This window comes from Lemur catta, chromosome 12 (genome assembly GCF_020740605.2).
Source record: "Lemur catta isolate mLemCat1 chromosome 12, mLemCat1.pri, whole genome shotgun sequence".
Taxonomy (NCBI): Eukaryota; Metazoa; Chordata; class Mammalia; order Primates; family Lemuridae; genus Lemur; species Lemur catta.
The window spans coordinates 79648381-79664497 of NC_059139.1; positions in this window are offsets into that span (position 1 = coordinate 79648381).

The window sequence follows — 16117 nt, forward strand, 5'->3', positions numbered from 1 at the left end:
AGAGGGCTAAAGCCTGGGTCTACAGGAGCAAGCCCAGAGCTTGGAGCTATGGGGGCTGGCATGGCACTGGGGTTAGTCTGAGTGTCCTGTTGCTGAGGTCTGCAGTGAAATCATGTTCTTACTTTATTCTCCTTCTCCCATGCAAAAGGTATATCTCTCCATGATGCACGGTACAATCTTGGGGATAGGATTATGTGAGTAATGGGAAACTGTCTTTCCTCCCTTCTTCAATGTACCTTTCTTATTTATATGCTCCACCAGATGCTGTAATCTCTCACTTGGATTCCTTAGCTACTGTGAACGTATTTTTGTACAAGGATTTTTTCTTATTGTTGTTGCTATTGACTAGAACAGGGGTGGGAACCTGTAGCTATAAGTCCACATGTGGCCTTCTAAGTCCTAAAGTGTGGCCATTTGACTGAATCCAAATTTTACAGAACAATTTTTTTTATTTTTATTAACACATTTTTGTTCATCTTTTATATTTTTATTTTATTTTTAAAATGAATGTATTTAAAATACCAAAGAATAAAATAAGTTTCAATGAAATAATTCTCCAAGATTGTCTAGCACAAGTAAAACATTAGTAAGCCATAAGGGCTAAATTGATGGCTGCTACACTCATGATTTAGTTTTAACTTCCCCCACCTGACTGGTGACACTCCACTGAGGCTTGTTGGTGAGAGTTTATAGGGCTTGAGCACACCAATCTGCTATCACTTTTTGACAATGGTGCACTGTGTTTCTGTTTGAAGTGGAATTTGTGAACAGTTGCACAGCTCAACAGTATTTTTTAATTCTGTCTGCTTAACAGCCCATCATGTCAGAGAAGACCAAGAGAACGCTGAAGGAGTAAAACAGATTTTTTAATGAGGATTAGGAATTGCAATATCATCCTGTTTCTGCTAAAGATAAGATGATTTGCTTGCTTCATGATACTACAATATCAACATTAAAGAAATCCAATGCTCATCAGCATTATAACACTCACGAGGACCACAAATATTTTACATTAAAGGGAGAGGCATGAAAGGTTGTATTGCAGAAATTAAAAGATGAAAAGCAAAAACAAAGACAATTCTTTCAAGCAGTGATAAGACCTGGAAATAATGCCACTGAAGCAACTTATAAAGTAGCTTACATACTCGAGGAAAAAAGGGAAGCCATTCAGTGATGCAGAAACTGTGAAAGAATGCATTGTTGAAATTGTAGGCTGCTTAGACCTAGATGGTGTTTCAAAGTACAAACAACTGCCTCTTTCAAGGAGAACCATAACTGATTGGTGGCATGAATTAGCCTTCAACTTAATGGAAAAATGTCACAAAATACCTCAAAAGAAAATAAATATAATTCAATTGATTTGGATGAATCAACTGATGTAACTGACTTGGCACAGGTTTTATACTTCATTTGGGTGATAACAGAAGATTTTCTTTGCTACAAGAAGTGATTTGTTTTGGGTACTCTTGTGAACAGAACATGGGGAATAGATATCTTCAACAACTTTCAAGATAAATTCATGAAGTTGGACCAAATTGGGTACATTTAGTGACTGTATATACAGATGGTGCACCTTCCATGACAGGAATACATGAAGGGTTTATTGCACAAATTTAAAAAAGCTCTTAAGAGATCCAGATGCTCTCATGTCTTTTCATTGTATCTAGCATCAGCAAAATATCTGTGCTAAAGCTACTATTTTAAGTAACACTTTGCAACAAGTTATAAGTATTGTCAACTATATTCCTGCAAATGCAACAAGGCATCATCAGCTTCATAATATGCTAAAGCTGAATGGTGAGGTATTCAGTGTATATTTGCTGTATCATTCTAAAGTGTGTTGGTTTTTTCAGGGACAGATGCTAGCCAAAATTTTATCTCTGCAAGAGCAGACAGTTAAATTTTATGAAGAACAGAATCAGCAATGTGAATTAGTGAAAGAAGATTTCTAAAGAAATGCAGCATTTCTGTGTGATATCATGTCAAATCAAAATGATTTGAATATTTCTTTACAAGGTAAAACAAAATCTATATATAATATGTAGTAAAAAAAAACAAGCATTTTGAAAAAAGCTATCTTTTTTCAAAATATTTATGCTCTGCTTCCTTTTTAATTACAAATTCCATCTTTAGGTCATTCCTTCATTGCCTTATCTGATCATTTCCAAATCTCATTTCATTCTCACATACAAAATATAATCATTCAATCCTAATAGTCTTCAAAAGTCTTAACTTATTCCAGCATCAACTCAAAAATCCAAAGTTCAAAGTGTCATCTGAGATTTAAGGCAAGTTCCTTACAGCTGTAAACATGTAAAATCAAAAACAAGGTATTTACTTCCAAGATACAATAGTTGTATAGGCATTGGGTAAATATTCCCATTCCCAAAGGGAGAAACTTGCCAAATAAAGGGGTAGCATGCCCCACATAAGTCCAAAACTCTGAAGGGCAGACATTAAATCTTAAAGCTCCAAAATAACCTTCAACTCCATGTCCCACATCTTGGGCACACTGTGGAGGGGGGTGGCTCCCAATGCCTCAGGCAGTCCCACCCCAGTGGCTTTACTGGGCACAGCCCATGTGTCTACTCTCACAGGTTGGAGTCAAATGCTTGCAGCTTTTCTAAGCTGAAGTTGCATGGTGCACTGAGGTTAGTGGCTCTATAATTCTGAGATCTGGAGGATGGCAGCCCTGCTCCCACAGCTCCACTAGGCATCTAGTAGAGGCTCTCTGTGGTGGCTCTGCCCCCACAGCAGATGTCTGTCTGAGCATCCAGGCTTTCCAACACAACCTCTGAAATCTAGGTGGCAGCTGCCAAGCCACCACCTCTCTGACATTCTGCACTCCTACAGACTTAACACCCTGTGAAAACCACCAAGACTTAGGGCTTGAGCCCTCCCAAGTGGTGATGTGAGCAGTACCCAGGACCCTTTGAGTTGTGGCTGGAGCCAGAGTAGCAGGGATGCAGAAGCAGCATGCTCAGATGGCACAGGGCAGCAGCACCCTGGGCCTGTCCCCCGAAACCATTCTTTCCTCCTATGCCTTTCACCTGTGATGGGAGGGGTGGTCTTGAAGATTTCTGAAATGCTTCAGGGCCTTTTTTTCATAGTCTTGACTATTAGCACCTGGCTTCCTTTCAGTCATGCTAATCTCTCTAGCAAGTGGTTGCTCAATAACAACCTTGGATTCCTTTCCTCAAAATGCTCTTCCCTTCTCTATCACATGACTAGGCTGTAAATTTTTCAAATGTTTATGCTCTGCTTCCTTTTTAATTACAAATTTCATCTTTAGGTCATTCCTTTGTTGCCTTATCTGATCATAAGCTGTTAAAAGTAGCGACATCACTTTTTAAAGGATTTGCTGCTTAGAAATTTCTTCTTTAGATATGGTAGGTCATCACTGTTAAGTTTGGCCTTCTGCAAAGCCCTGGAGCATGGACATAACGCAGCCAAGTTCTTTGTTACGTGTAACAAGGGTGACATTTGCTCCTGTTCCCAATCAGTTCCTCATTTCCATCTGAGACCTTGTCAACATGGCCTTTACTGTCCATATTTCTATCAGCAATCTGATCACAACCAATTAATCAATCTCTAAGAAGTTCCAAACTTTCCCTCATATTCCTATTTTCTTCTGAGTCCTCCAAGCTCTTCCAACCTCTGCCCATTACCCAGTTCCAAAGCTGCTCCCACATTTTCAGATATCTTCATAGCAACACCCCATTCATAGGTACCAATTTTCTATCTGAGTCCTTTCAGTGTTGTTATTAAAGAATACCTGATGATGAGTAATTTATAAAGAAAAGAGGTTTATTTGGCTGCACAGTTCTGCAGGCTGTACAAGAAACACAGCTCTAGCATCTGCTTTGGTGAAAGCTCTGGTGAAAGCCAGAGGCCACTTGTATTTATGGTGGAAGGTGAAGGGGAGCTGGCAGAGATCACATGGTGAGAGAGGAAGCAAGAGAGAGGGGGGAAACTTGCCAGGTTCTTTTTAACAATCACCTCATGAACTAATAGAGTAAGAATTTACTTATTACCATGAGGACTGCACCAACCTGTTCATGAGGGATCCACCCCCATGACTTAACCATCTCCCATTAGGCCCCATCTCCAACACTGGGGGTCAAATGTCAACATGGGGTTTAGAGGGACAAACATCCAAGCTATAGTAGTCAAGAACAACTAGGTTAGAATGAAGACTCCAATGCTTCTTCTCAGTCCAATTGCCAAAGGCTAATCTTTGAATAACACTTAATTGATTCTGTATTTGTCCTAGCCTCACTGCAGAAGGAGCTGGAAACAGGGGCAGGGAGTTCATTCATGGAGTATCCTTCTCATCCTCACTTCCCGTTCCCCAAACACATACTCATGAATATAATGCACACTCACACACAGAGCATGATTTAAGGAAATAACTTTTGTCTGCCTTTATTCCTCTTCCAAACTTCCTACACGGAAAAAGTCTGCAGATAATGAAGTCTATTGAAAGTTACAATCAGAGCCTTGACTCTTGCCAAACAACTGCATGCTGGAGAGCCCCTGGCCATGCAAAAACAGCTTTCACGGGTAGATCCACCTCTAAAGGGAAGGCTGAGTGTATAACATTAGTGACAAAAAATATATATTAATATATCCCTTCTGAAAGTAAAATCTGGATGAGGCCAAGATGATACCACTTTAATAGCAAATTTTGCCCTCTAGCAGCTTATTTTTAGAGCAGCACTTCAGAAATTTGAGATGTCTGACCTACCTCTAGGTTGTCACATTTTGAAGAGCTGCTATTTCCTCAAACATTTTTCAATGTAGATGGACCAGCTATTGGAATTTTGTGGCATATTTATACAGATATAATTGACGATAATCTCTGGAGAAGATTTCAATTTCTTTGCCCTTTGCAAAAATGTTATGACCTAACTCTAAATGCTCCTCTGCTTAGTAAGTAGCACATCATCTCCATCCTCCCTGTGAATGAGTTATTAAAGGGAAAGAACAGAGCCACTGCACGATTTCTCCAATCACCCAGCCTAATTACAAAGAGGAGTAATATCGCTAAACACTGTGTCTTAAATATAATAAAAAGAATAATTTGGCAATCCAACAGGAAGGAAGCTACTCTCTCAGTAGGAGAATGACACATCAGTTTAGGTCCAGGAAATGTATTCCGTGCTTATTATCATCACCACAATCTCATTATTTATTTATAGATCATGTTACATACCCGTTGTGAGTTGCACAGTGCACACACACTGTTCAGGTGCATGTATGGGCCCTACTCAGGTAGTGCTAGCCAAACAAACATGGAATCAAGAAAACTCACTATTGAATTCAGTCAGTCCAGGTGTGTTTGTCACTATCAAAAGTAGGATGCTGTTCAGAACCCAAAAAACCTTTTTAAACCAGATTGACTTCTTCCCTTTAGAGATTTAAGAGCAAAATTCTTGTGGCTTCAGATTCCCTATTACTTCCAAGCAAAGCTCTGTTACTTACACGATGCTGATGAATGGTCCAATCCATACCCTGCACCCAAGTTCCTTCCTGAGTAATCCCTTCCGCTCCCCAGTTGTGACAGAACTCCTGTGCACACTGTTTCTGTCTCCTCAAAGCAGCAGCAGTTGTCAAAACTATTTCCCACCAGGTGGAGAGAGTTTGGCTCAACTGATTAAAGCCTGAGGTTAATAAGGCCAAGGCCAAAAGTTCCCTTTGAACCCATTAGTTTTGCTATATGGCATGCTGAATGACTACTCTTGAGTCCGTCCACCTCCCTAGCAAACTTATGAAAATGACATGGGTGGAGTGAGTGAAAAGGGTAAAGTGCTCTCAGAGCCTGATACATCCCCTCTTCATTTAAGGCATCATTAAAAATGTAAAAGACAGTCATTCCGAAGAGGAAACTGCCTCTGCTTTATAATTCTGTCCTTATAGGAGCTTATCTTGAAATCACTGTCCTTCAGATTCAGGTGGCATCACTTCCTAATCCAGTCACCAAATAGTCAGGGCCACCCAACAGTGTCTTGAATTATTACTAGTAGCTCCATCAAGATAGCTGGACTTTTGTTCTTCCTGCCAAGAACACCCCCAGTCCCCAGCCCAGGCACAGCAGGGCCAAGCCACAACTTTCATTTGGCCCCTAAGCCAAGTGCTACTTTAGTCTCTGGATCCTGACAGGCCACAGGCACCAGGTGTCTCCCTTGTGCAGCCTGCTGCCCTGTCTAGTGCCCGAGTCCAACCCAGGACCCAGTCTGTTTGGTTGAGTCTAGACATCTGCCTCTACGCTGTCTTCCAGAGCCCTCTTCTAGGATGGGATCCCACCCTCTAAGCTGAAGGCAGGGTGATCCTGCTGCCAGGGGACGGCACCCACAGCCAGCCTGGCCCTCAGATTTTCAAACATCTCCCCGCATCCGCCACTGCCCTGTGGTTTCTCATTGAGCATTTGGTGTTAGAGGTTTCCAGATTCAGTTACTGGGCCTGCCCTCTCCCTGCTCTTCCTCCACCCACGTCCTGAGTTGTCAAGGACCCAGCAAGCCTTGCACCTGAACTCGGACACAGGGCTAATACTACCAACATTATTTGCCAAACTGCAGAATCAGAGAGCAGCTGAATAAGCACATGTTTTAAAATGGTAATGAGGGGATGTTTGAAAGAAAGTATATGGGAACAGTTGGCAGAATACTCCTTTCCATCAGGGTAAACTGTTGTCATCCTGATGCCTGATTTTACTTTCTAATCCACTCCACTTTTCTGTACTGTGTGTTCTAGGGCCTAATTATTTCTTTTCAAGTTACCTTAAATCAAATGGCACTGTGAACCAGTTAATTTAGAGCTGATGAAACACAGACCCATGAGAAACTTTCCTCAGAGGATACAGGGTGAAAAGCAATCCTGGCAACTCCTGATCTCTTCAGTGGAAATCAGGATCTATGAAATGACCCTGAGCCTGGGTCATGCCACGGCCCCACAGCTGGCTGGACCTTACCTCTTTCCACAGAGTCTCCATGCATCTTCCTTACATTCCTTCATTCTGGACCTTTCCCTCTGCTGTCACTGGGACCACAGGGGAAGTCAGCAAATGGCCCATTGCCGGCCTCCCATTCTGGATGGAGGCAAGAATAATTACCAAACACCATTTCACAGCCCTTCTTCAGTAAGCCCTGAATCTGCTGAATTCCTGCCCCTTGGAGATGCTTACAAACTGTTCTCTTTTTTCATTCCAAAGACCAGTTTTTGGTTTCACCATGCTTTGCCTATGGCAAACCCAGAGCTAATCCAGATTACGTTCAGGAAAAGATTTAATATATAATCAACAAAGACGATTTTTCACAGGCAAGGGAAAACATGGCTATATTCATGCTCAAATGATACCGCTCTACTTTTGCATGACACTTTATCACCATAAAAGCACATTGGCTGATATTGTTGGGTCATTTTGTTTTCACAAAACTCAACAACGTAACTAGGTCAATATGGTGCCATGTACCCAACAGATGAGGAAATTGAGGCCCAGGGGAGTCAAATGGTTTGTTCAAGTTCACATAGCTGATGAATGACAGAGCCAGGTCTAGAGACCAGGTCTCCACTCAAGGAGAAGAGAGAGAGAGAGAAGTCTCAGAGGCAAACATAAGACAGGCATCAAAGGAGCAAAGTCATTGCACACACAGACATGTGAGGATAGTCCTAGGCAGGGCTGCTGGGAGGTCTAGAGAGGCCTGGGCCACTTCTATATCTGTATTTTAATGATCCAGTTGCCTTACATACACATACATATATGTATGCACACACACACATATTTTTAATACACTCACAAAATACAATTGAACACAGGACCTCATTGGGTTATAAATCTGAGGGTACATGAAAGTGATGCAGGCAAGCTGGTCCCCCCCCCATAACTATGCCACCCCTCCCTCCTACTTCTTGATCAGCCCTGACCTTGGGATTTTCCTGAATTCATTTTCATTAAGAACAAAACCATAGTCCTCTGTCCACCCCCCTTCCTTTAAAAAGGTGGTTGATTTTAGCCTTCCCCATCAGTGACAGAGGGAAAGACTTGCTTTTCTTTAACCCTTTGCTTACTGCTCAAGGAGAGCGGGCGTGTGGGGTCCACGGGGTCTTGTGCAGACTCTGCGCTCAGGCAGGATCATCAATCACCGACTGCCTGGCCTGGGATGCTCCCTTGCTGGGACATGTGACGGGCACAGCTGGACCCTTCGAAACCGGCTGGGCACTGCTGGGCCTGAGCCCGGAGATGTCCGCCCGCCCGCCGGCTCCTGGCCGGCCCTTGCAACTGTTTCATTTACCGTTTGGGACAATTCTCCACAGGGCTCAGGAAAGCGCATGCTGCTGCCACACTCGGCTCCGCTTCCCCTTCCAAGCCCTAATGAGGTGAGATAATAGATGCAGGAAAGTGTGCAAACGCAAATCAATACGGAACATATGCTCCAGGTCCCTCTGTCGCCTCCGAGCCAGGATGGGAGAGAAGAGGAAAGGCGTTAGGAATATTTCTAGACCAGGGCTCCTTACTCTCCTCTATAGAATATTAAAAAAAAAAAAAAAAAAGACGAAGAAGAAGAAGTGAAATTGTAGCTTTTTGCACCCTTTGCAGACCTGGCCCAGGGGGCAAAGTGCCAACTTTGATGGCATCTCAGGAATGGCTTTACTGCTCATATATCTTTATCTCACAACACAAAACCAAACCACCAAGACAGAATGAGGAGGAGATTTGGCACCAATGCCCCCATTTTGCTTCTGCAAATGTCTCAGTGCCCCTCTAAGCATGGAGAGGCAGTCCCGGCACTGAGGAGGAGAGCGGGCCGCGGGCCTCTGGACCTGCCCAGCCAGGCCTCCTGCCGCCTGCATTTTGGCCCAGGCAGCCCGGGCACAGGGCCAGGCAGAGCTGGGCCTTCTGCCCGAGCCATTGCGTCAGCGAGCTCAGCGGGCCACACTGCTGGCCAGGGAGGTCTCCGCTTTCCGGAGTCCAGGGGACGGAGAAGCTGGCATGGCCCTTTCCTCACTAGCTAAATGCCCCGCGGAGGGAGCTTTCCACAGGACCCTTCAGAGCTGCCGTGAGACCCCGGGCACGAAAGGGAAAGGGAAGCAGCGTTTGTCTGGGCGGCCTGCTCTGTGCGCATCCTCGCTCAACCCCGCACGGTCGGCGCTGCAGTCCCCGCGGACCACACAGGAGACAGCAGGACTCTAGGCGCTCAAGTGAGCAACGGAAGTGGGAGGCAGACCCAGGTCTGTCAGTCTCTAAACCTGCGCTCTTTCCCCTGGACAAGGAGGTATTTCATTTGCTTCATAGATCCTGCTTATGGTCACGACATAGGTCAACTGAGCACTCAGTAACCAAAAGTCCCCAAGATCACTAGGCAACAAGGGTGATTCCATTACCAGAGAAGATGGAGAACCTAGGGGACTTGGCTTCGTGTGCCTCCTCCATGTGATGGGACAACAGTGAGGGCCTAAGGGTTGCCTGGAGGATTAAGCACAGGAAGAGCTGGACCCTGGAGGCAGACTGTCCCAGCTCATGCCCCAATCCACTCCCCACCTACAACCTCAGGTACAGTTGCCTCAGTTTCCTCAACTGTAAGGTGGAATTAATCAGTATGTTTTCCATAAAGGTTTTTATGAAAAATATATAAACTCACAATCAGAAGAGTGCCAGCTCAGAGTGGCGCTATATGAATTTAAGCAATGGCCATGAAGTGCTTAGTGGCACAGAGGAAGCACCACTCTACAATGGCAGCCATCTTTATAAGTCACTCGCAAAGATTGAGAATGTCATATCTTTAACTTTCGACAGTAGCCACTGCTCTGATTGTTAATTGAGCCATCTGTCTTTAGGATGGTGAGTCGACAGGCATTTCTCCAATGGATGGCATGTGCCCAGACGGTGTCATGATCGAGGAGCTCTGGTTCCGTGCGCTGCTCCTCTGGGTCTGATAATCACTGAATTAGCCGGCCTCGCTTCCTCACAAGTGGCAGATAAGTCAATGGCCCTGGCTGAAGCAACCATCTCTCTGGACCGACAAATGGAGAAGATTCCAGCAACAATAGCAGCCAAGTGCTCTAGAAACCCCAGAGACCACGTCCACTCTGTGCCGGCTGGCTCTGAACACAGTGCACTGGGTCTGCTCAAAGTACAGTTGATTCCCCCTCGGGAAGAAGCTAATTGACCCCCTTGACAACTTTAATGACTTGTAAAATTCTCTGAGATAATGCCTAGACACAAACATGTTTATTTTGTTAAGAATTCACAGTGTGAGAATAGATCATGATCTTGCAATTCGAGTCTCTGGATAAGAAATGACTGGGGACAGAGGCCATGGCTCTCCCAGAACATTCAAGTGCTAAAGGCCAGCCGGCATGTCTGCAAACAAGATTTTGGACAGACCTGCCCCTAACATTTTATGGAGCCCTCGACAAGAGTACAAATGGAGTCCCAACATTAAATAAATATGTTCTGTCCTCCTACCTTGACAAAACGAGATGGTAAACTAAAGAAGGTCAAGTTCACACTTAGAAGTCTCCTCAGAGTTTTATGCAGGAATAAGGTGTCATGAGGATAGCCATCCCATGACCCTGGGCTCCATCTGTACCACCTGGGACCACATGGGCATAAGGGTGGAAACCGCAGACCACGTGTCCAGGCTCCATTTACACTCCCCCCATCAGACTTAGAAACCACACGTTGGTGCCTGGCCCACCCACAAGAGGACAGACCCAGCCTGGATACAGGATGGGGTGGGGAGTGTTTAGGTAGACAATTCCAGGGACCCTGAACCCAATGTGGTCTACAAGTGGGCAGCGTGCACTGGAGTGAGGGAGAGTCCCCTCAGCCCTGCAGACACTGGCGTGAAGGGAGGTATGTGGCTACAAGAAGGCTAGATTGGGAGCCTCTACGGTGCAGGGCTTAAGCCCCAGTCTATGCCTGAGACCCCGATCACTGTCATTTAAGAGGCTCAGTGACTCTGGGTGAAGAAGATACTGCACAACCACATTGTTGACCCAAAACCTACCTCATTCTCTTCTATGCCACTTCCTAGACCTTGAACCCTCCTGCTTTCCTTCCCTGCAGTGCCAACAATCCTACATGGCTGAAAGTTTTTTATTGGCTGGGCCTTCTAGTGACACTGACAGGGCCTGAAGGGAACACATTTTAAAGAACTCTGTGTTCCTCATCACATCTATCCCAGAAGAACACGGATGGAAAAGGTCAGGACCCTGGACTTCTGGCCCCATGTTAGCCACTAACCAGCTCCCGTTAGCACAGGTTGACCATTTTTCTATGGCTATTGCTCCTTTTTTGTTGTTATTTTCTTTTGTCCTTTTCCAAAAAGATAAGTTATTGACATCCCCACAGAAGTTGTTTTAATTTGGAATAATGAAGTAAAGCATTTGTTTCTGGTAAGTTACACCATGCCATACATTATTCAAGCTTAGGATCTCTACTGGTGACAGCTGCATTTACAGGTCATAAAAACACTCAACAGAAACACTTCCAGTAAGGAGTTGTTGTTTGTTTGTTTTCTGTCTGAACATGCTTTTTTCTTCAAAAGAAGCAATACTGATTCTCTTTTGGCAACTTATTCCAGTGATGTTTAATGCCCCACCTCTTTGGTTCACCTGAGTTTCCCCATCAGAACAATGAGGTGATGGACTAGAGCAGTGGTTCTCAGTCCCTCTGGGTCTCAGAAGCCCTTTGCACCCTTCAGAATTATTGAGGAGCCCTAACAAGGTTTCGTTTATGCAGCCTATGTCCATCAATACTTAACACGGATACATGTTTTCCAAATTTTACTATTGCCAACAGATACATTCAGTTGTTTCTCTTGAGTTAGCAGACTTGCTTCTTTTATTTTCAAGAAAATGTAAACATGCTTCCCAAACCTGAATAACTATAGTTTATCAACTATTCTTTCAAGTAAGAATCGTAAACCATGCAAAATGTGGCCAGTAGCTCAAATGACCACAGAAGTGCTTTTCCTAGTGGCAACCATTGCACTTCAGTAGGCAGCAGATACAGAACAGGAAAACATCGTGTACTCAAGGGTAAAGATTTGATAAAAAGAATAATTTGCACTGCTTCATCAAGAACATTCTTAAGTAAAACTCGCTTTTTTTTTCTTACTCTGTGAGTATATGACCTTGGAACATGCTAAAGCACCAGTTTACCCATCATTGCTTTTGTGCCATTGATGCAAATCTGAACACAATGAAAAACCAAATAATGTGTAGTATTATTATGAAAATAGTTTTAACCCCACAGACTCCCTGAAAGGGTCTTGGGAACTCACAGAGGTCCATAGACAACACGTTGAGAATCACTAGACTTGATCACTATTTGGGTCTTTTCCAATTCTAACATCTTATGATTTGGATATTTGCTTATAATCATATAATTCTTGATTCTAATGATTTTGTGGGTATTACTCTTCTTGCTTGTATATTCTTTTTCTTCAAACCTAATTAACCAGATACCACCTTGCTTTACTTCCTTTGAGTGAGCTATTTTTTCAGTTTTCCTCACACCTAGTCCTCTTCTCTGTAGGAACTGCTCTGCACAGTAGTTTCTATTGATATCGTCTCCTCATGATGAGTTCCTTTACTCACTCACTTGTCCATAGTATGTAAGGAATGTTTGCTACATGCCTGTCACTGTTCCAGTCAGTGGTACACAATGATAGGACACGGAGCTCTTCTTCTCAGAAGGGCTGCCTCCCAGCAGAAATATTCATGCAAGTAGAGGATTACAATGGAGAGTTTGAAGAGAAGACTGTGCTAGTGTGGCCCAGAAAGAAATCAGTCCCATTAAAATTGTGTTCCATATCTGCACACAACAAATAAAGCAATTTCTAGAGGGGTTTTCAGCTCAGTACTTTAGGAAGATGAAAAAGGAGTCCCTAAGAAGAACTGAACCCACAATGGGTAATAGTAGCTCTCAACCCTGCCAACGTCTTAGAATTACCTGTTGTGCTCTGTTTAAATATGCTGTTTACATGCTCTGGACCCCTCCCAGTGATTCAAATTTAACTGGCCCAGGGCAGAGCCCAGGCATCTGTTTTTTTTGAAAAAGCTTCCTTGGTATTTGTCACCAGGATATGTATAGCCAGGGTTGAGAACCAGTGCTCTCCAATGAGATGCATAGAAAGTTTTATTTGCTAAGGAAACACTAGCTGATGTTACAAATAAAACAAAAGATGTCAGTAACAAAGCAGATGGCACTCCTGTGCAGACAGGGCCATCCCTGAAGTGCTGAGTCAGGAGTGCAGGCTCCTTGCAGCTTGGGGCTCTACCATGCACGGCTTCTGGATTTAACTAGGGAAGAGGAAAAAGAATGGAGATGGCGCATGAGAGGTACGTATGGGCCAGGCTAAGTAACACACATCTCTTCTGCCCACATTCCATTGGCCAAAACTCAGTTGCTTGGGTCCTAACTGCAAAGAAGGCTGGGAAATTTGGTGCAGTTGCGTGTCATGTTGAGGGAGGAAAAGGGAACAGGTTTAGTGAATGTCTAGACAGTTTCTGCCACAGAGATGCTTACATCCAAATAACTCAGAGAACATAGTTGTCTTCTGCAAATTCACTGCAAGGAATAGACAAAAAAGATAGTAAGGGGAACTTTAAAAAAATATTTTAAAGACATGTAAACCAATCACAAAGGGCTTAAACAAAACAAAAACACTAATATATATGAGCCAATCAGAAGATTGAATGCTGACTAGACGTTTGATAGCTATATACTGAAATTTTTACAGATAAAAGAATATGACAACTGGAATATGCTTCAAAAATATTATGGATACAATGGAAGATACAGATGAATTAAAACTATCCATGAGGTGATAACTGTTGAAGTTGAATTATGGGAATACTAGTCTATTGAAATTTTCCATAATATGTCTTTCGTAGTGTTCAGCCCCTTTTCCCTGTGGAATTGCTGCCAGGACTACCTCTGATCTAAGGAACAGTTTCTTTGCTGGTCTGTTGGGAGCTTTTCTGAGAAGTATAATTTCTCCGGGGCAATCCTTTATTTCAAAGCCTTTGTAACTAAATCTTGGTCTTTACTTATATTTGCCCAGCATACAGTCACTGCGTCACCGATGTCTGTCTTTGTCAACACTATCTGTAAGATGCTGGCTGTGGCCAGGGGCTGCCGCAGCTCCCTGCCTCCCTCTGACCCATCGTGCCGGCATTCTCTCCATGGGCAAGCGATCCTCCAGGAAGGACATTTACCAAAAGTAAACTGAGGACATTTTCTCCTTGAAACAAAAAGCTGAACATACACCACTATCTTCTTCATGCTGTGTATAAACACACCCCCAAGCAGCAGAGCTTAAAAGACTGTGCATCCCTTTATGGGTAATGTTGGTGAGGACAGTATAAGGCTTTATGTGAGTGGTGATAAAATCTAAGCACTGGTTTTCCTTATTCACTGGTTTTCCTTATTCACGTTTCTCCTTTCCTTCTTACCAAAAATCACACCAACAGTCAATATATTCTCCAGCCCCAGATAATCTCAGTTCTCCCGATTCCCAGGACATACCTTTAACATTCTTCCAAGAAGGCTCTTTCCCCAAAAAGTCTCCCTCTGCCTGAGGCTATTCACCTCTACCCTTCTTCCATCTCCTCTTCTCTATTACAGTCAGACTCAAACCCACAAGTCATGCTCAGTGCTTCACACCCATTTATTCTGTGGAATCCCAGCTTTCCTCTCTATCCTCAACACCTTTCCTTTCTTCCCCATCTTCCAAGACACATCGTTCTGGTCCCAGCCCCTCCTTCTTTCTCTTGCAAGAAGCTTCCACTTAGCCACCTCCCCTCTTGTTGCCTTTTCTTTAATTCTCTGAGGTCTAGGATTTTAAATAATGACTTTTCTTTATTGCCTTTTAGTTCCCCCACATACCTCATGCTCTAGACATGATTTCTTCTGGATAGATATGCCGGTAGATATGCTCAACTTGAGCATATCTTCTCGACTTTTTCCCAGTGGGACATATTCTACCATCTCTGTCTCTCTAGTTTAGCAACTCCCAGATTGTGGAGCCCTTTGACATGTGGCAGCTAAACAAGAACCAGGGCAGACTGGATCTGGTAACGGGATAAGAAGCCAATGTCATAACTAGAAAATATAAAACTAAACTACACAGTCTATGCAGTCTATGTAATAGCTTTGCCTTTTTTCCCCCCTAGCTTTGAGTGAAGATTTATGCACAATTTTCAGACTTACCTCCATTGTGCTACGAGGTATTATGAGCAAAGTATAATGTGTTCTTACTCAAAGCAGTGTTAGAGGGGAAACAGCGCCACCTAGAGATGGTGGCAGAAATAATTAACTGAAGATCTTTGGGAAGATGACAAATCTTAAGAGACAAAAGTTAGGGTTTCTCGGAGTCCCTCTGCCCATTGCCAATTCTGGGGGATCTGTGATTATTTTTAAATGAATGATTGTCTAATATTATCATTACTTCTTCCACAAACTTCTCACACTGAATGAAACTGAGGGAACATCTTTGGAAACAGACAGGTGACATAGAAAATACAAGAGAGACAAAGAAAAATTCAGGTGGCCTAGAAATCGTGAAACTCACTTGCAGTGCTGTGATCAATGGGCTTTATCGCGTCGTCTAACCCTCTGAAGCTGTTTCCTCTAAAAAGATGATCTTTAAGATCCTTACACACACATATACACATACCCTACAGAAAAACAGGATACCTTCCTAATTTGTTTACCGTCTTTTTCTCTGAGTAATATGCATTTCTCAGATCCCAAAGAAAGAGAGATTAACTGATGCTTACAAGCTAAGCAATTCAGTATGCTTCTATTAAAGCTAAGCATTCACATGAAATTTCTTAATTCTATGCTTAATTCTTTTGTGCTGTTTAACGTAGTGTTTGAAAGCACTGATTCTGAAAACAGGCTGCCAGAGTTTAAATCTTAACCTTTCCACTTACTCTCTGTGTGACCTTAGGAAGGAGTTAGCCTCCTATTATCTCAGTTTCCCCATTTGTAAAATAGGAAGAATAAGAGAACCTGAGTGCTATGGTTGCTGTGAGGATTAAATGAGGTAATATATTTAAAGTTTTTAGAACAGTGATTGGCACATCGTGAGTGCCACATGAATGT